The sequence below is a fragment of the Colobus angolensis genome, unplaced genomic scaffold (assembly GCF_000951035.1).
Source record: "Colobus angolensis palliatus isolate OR3802 unplaced genomic scaffold, Cang.pa_1.0 Scaffold152, whole genome shotgun sequence".
Taxonomy (NCBI): domain Eukaryota; kingdom Metazoa; phylum Chordata; class Mammalia; order Primates; family Cercopithecidae; genus Colobus; species Colobus angolensis.
In genome coordinates, this window is record NW_012114622.1 from 8,190,019 (window position 1) to 8,194,206 (window position 4,188).

Genomic DNA, 4,188 nt, shown 5'->3' on the forward strand with positions numbered 1-4,188 from the left:
ATGCCTGACCTATAGTTTGATGTTTTAAGATGGTCTCTGGCTTATAGGGCCTCTTCTTCAACTTCTTAGAAGTCGTTCAAGTCCTTGCCTTAGAAGGCAAGTCCTGCCTTCATTGATTTTCTGAGGACTCCTGACTCCAAAACAATCTTTACTTGAGAAATAAGTGCTCCCTGAGACATTGCATTACAAGGATCTATTGACTCATCTGTCTTGTTTACCAGGTTGTAAGTTCTAAGAGGGTGTAGGTTCTGCCTGATTTATCTCAATGCCTAGCAGTATGCTCGACTCATAGGAAGGAATCATTAAATAGTTGTTGAGAGAATGAATAAGCCAGAGGGACAAATAAAAGCTTCTTTATTAACGCTTCAAGATGAGCCTTCTCTGGTTCAAAAATGAAATGATCCAGGAAGAACAACAGTCAGCTTTTCCTCTGATCTTGGTGTTCACCTCTATTCCTCTGAGAACTATTGATTGGGCCCCTGCTAGGTGGGCTGGGGAAACAGAAATAATAGGTTCAGGCCAGGAGCAGTGGCTCATGCCTGTAATCCCAGCAATTTGGGAGACCGAGGCAGATGGATTGTTTGAGGTCAGGAGCTTGAGACCTGCCTGGCCAACATGGTGAAACCCTGTCTCTCTCTATATGCACATACAAAATTAGCCAGGCATGGAGGTTCACGCCTGTAACTCCAGCTACATAGGTGGCAGAGGCAGGAGAATCCCTTGAACTCAGGAGGTGGAGGTTGCAGTGAGTTGAGATCCCACCACTGCACTCTAGCCTGGGTGACAGAGTCAGTGAGACTCCATTTCAAAAAAAGAAAAAAAAGAAAGAAAAGAAATAGGTTCAACCCCTGTTTTTAAAGAGCTTTACAGTCTAGACGGGTGAAGCAAAATTATACACGAATCCTGTAAACAGTGTCCTGTTGAGTCTGTTGAGTGTCCTGAAGAGAGGTGAAATTTCTGGAGAAAAACAAGAACAGAGACATAGTGAAGTTGTTAAGACCCCCAGGCCTTAGCATCTAGGGTGCCTACTGGCTTTGTGGCCCTGGAAGATTGCCTAAATCCTCCGACTCAGTTTCCTCATGTGGAGAAAAAAAGAGGGGCTTAGTAGATTGAATCACGTGCCTCCCAAAAGATGCTGAAGTTCTAACCGTCAGTACCTGTGAATGTGAAACAGGGTCTTTGCAGATGATCAAGTTAAGATGGAGTCCTTAAGGTGAGTTCTTTTTTTTTTTTTTTCGAGACGGAGTCTCGCTCTGTCGCCCAGGCTGGAGTGCAGTGGCCGGAGCTCGGCTCACTGCAAGCTCCGCCTCCCGGGTTTACGCCATTCTCCTGCCTCAGCCTCCCGAGTAGCTGGGACTACAGGCGCCCGCCACCTCGCCCGGCTAGTTTTTTTGTATTTTTTAGTAGAGACGGGGTTTCACCGTGTTAGCCAGGATGGTCTCGATCTCCTGACCTCGTGATCCGCCTGTCTTGGCCTCCCAAAGTGCTGGGATTACAGGCTTGAGCCACCGCGCCCGGACCTAAGGTGAGTTCTAATCCAATATCAGTGTTGTCCTTAAAAAAGTGGAAATTTGGAAACAGAGACAGAGAGAAGACCAAGTGAAGACACAGGGAGAAGATGGTCATCTCCAAGCTAAGGAATGCCTAGGGCTTGGGGAGTGGCCTGGAACAGACGTTTCCTCACAGCCTTCAGGAGGAACCAGCCAGACTGACACCTTGACTTTGGACTTCTTGCCTCCAGAACAGCAAGAGAATAAATGACTGCTGTTTAAGCTACCTAGTTTTTATGGGTCTTCGTTATGGCAGCCGTAGCCATCAAATGCAGGGGGCAATAACCGTACTTATTTCCTGGAGATGTGAGGATCTGGGAGATGATGTAAGAGTCCAGCACTGTCATTGACCCCTGTATGTCCTTGACAGTGGGGACAGGATGACTACTTTTGATCTTAGGGAATCAGGCAAGGCCTCACAGAAGTGTTTGCATTTGGATTGAGGCATGAAGGCTGGGTAGGGTGTCAGGATTGGGCGGATGCAGAGGAGGTCTTCATCACACTGTCATTTGCAATGTCATATTGGTCCCAGAGAGGACACAGGCCCAGAGGCAAGTGGTCACTGAGTGATGCAGGGGATCTTAGTAATTTTTACCTGGCCAGTATTCCTTTTCTCTTCTTCTGGCAACAGACACTCATTTTTCCCTTATCAAAGCCACTTCCAATCACTTCTTGGCCTTCCCGAGGCTGGCCAAGGAGAGTTCTCCAATGTCCTGGGTCTCATGGTGGGCCCAGAAGGGAGCATATGCCCCATCCAGGCCAACCCGAGTTCTCACTAGGGACAGATAGAGGTCCTGAGAAAAGGAGGGTTTCTCTTCCTCTGGGAGAAGAAACAGTGAGGACAATAAACTTGGTGATTCTCAGGGACATTTGACTACCTGGAGGAAGCCATCATCAGATGAGGGAAGATGTGCAAAGAGAAGTAAATCTGAGAGAAGGAGAGTGATGGAGATGTGGAGATGGATGGATGGAGAGAGGGAGAGAGATTGAGAGGGAGATTGAGACAGAGAGAGAGGGAGAGAGTTTTCTGGTCTCTACTTATAAGGGCACTAATCCCATCATGAGGGCCCCACCTTTATGACATCATCTAAATCTAGTTACCTCAAGTCCCATCTCCAAATACCATCACACTGGAAGTTAGGGCTTCAATATTTGAATTTTGGGGAACACAATTCAGTCCATAGCAGGGATGTATTAAGCTTACAGAATTCACTTTGACAGTGCCTTTACAAACTGGTTTTGACTACATGTTCATATAAAACCTATTTATTGATTGAAACCTAGTGATGAATTCTGCCCTTTTTTGAACACTCAAAATGTATGCCCAGAACAGTGCCTGGCACATAGTAGACATCCAATAAGTAGTTGGTAAATATGTAATTGGATTATTTATTAGAGGCGAATAGTGGACTCTATTTTCTGTTTCCTTCAACATTCTGGCTTTGCTGGACTTCTCCTTTTAGTTCCACACTCTTTCTCTCAAATCCTGTGCACATGATAGTCCCCCTTCCAGGAACCCTCTGCATCCACCTAAAAAATATTAACTGAGTGATTTTTATGTGCCAGGCACTTGCATAGGTAGTGGGGATACCACAGTGACAGAGACAAATTTCCACCCTCATGGAGCTTATATCCTGGTAGGGTTAGAAAGACAATAAAGAAAAATAAATGCATGAACTATATGCTATGTTAGATGAAAAAAAAGAGATATAGAGAAAGTTAAAGCCAGGAAGGGGGATGGGGTGTGTGGGTAGGTGGGGGCCAGTTGTGAGAATTTTAATACGAAGGTGACAGTTGGCCAGGTGCGGTGGCTCACGCCTGTATTCCCAGCACTTTGGGAGGCCGGAGCGGGCGGATCACGAGGTCAGGAGATCCAGACCATCCCGGCTAACATGGTGAAACCCCGTCTCTACTAAAAATACAAAAAATTAGCCAGGCATGGTGGCGGGAGTCTGTAGTCCCAGTTGCTTGGGAGGCTGAGGCAGGAGAATGGCATGAACCCAGGAGGTGGAGCTTGCTGTGAGCCGAGATCGCACCACTGCACTCCAGCCTGGGAGACAGTGAGACTCCGTCTCAAAAAAAAAAGGAAGGTGATGAGGTCCTCCCTGAAGCCCAAGACAAGGTGAATGCTCCATGTTTCAGTTCCATTTATTTCCTTTGTCATTACAATCATTATAACTGCAATTACCCTACAAAAACTGTCTTTCCTGCTGGACTGGAGCTTCACAAGACCAGGGACCATGTCATCTTGTTTATCACTCTATCCTAGCAACTGGGACTGTGCCTTGTCCATGTAAGTGACACTCTACAAATATTTACTGAGTGAACAGATAAGTGAAAAATGGAGATTACTTTAAAAAAAAATCCTGTTTTCCTACTTACTATGTGTACACAGAGGGGGAATTTACAATATAAATAACGTCCACTATGTTTCTTTGGTTGTACATATTAGGAAATTTGGAAAGCAGAGTGTCAAATAAACAGTGAGCCCAACATTATTGTAGTGCAGAGCTTCTCAAAGTGGAATGTGCACACTAGTCACTGGCAGATTGTATTTTTCTTTTTCTTTTCTTTTCTTTTTTTTTTTTGGAGATGGAGTCTTGCTCTGTAGCCAGGCTGGAGTGCAGTGGTGTGATCT

The 4,188-nt window shown here is 45.6% G+C and overlaps 1 long non-coding RNA gene across 1 annotated transcript in view; it reads right to left on the bottom strand.

Moving 5' to 3' along the window:
- Positions 1–338: 338 nt before the first annotated feature.
- The window catches only part of LOC105507756, a 24,938-nt gene continuing 21,088 nt past the window's right edge, over positions 339–4,188 (bottom strand). Inside the window, exon 3 of the long non-coding RNA XR_001001151.1 lies at positions 339–491. This is a non-coding gene — a long non-coding RNA (uncharacterized LOC105507756). The remainder of the gene's footprint in view (positions 492–4,188) is intronic.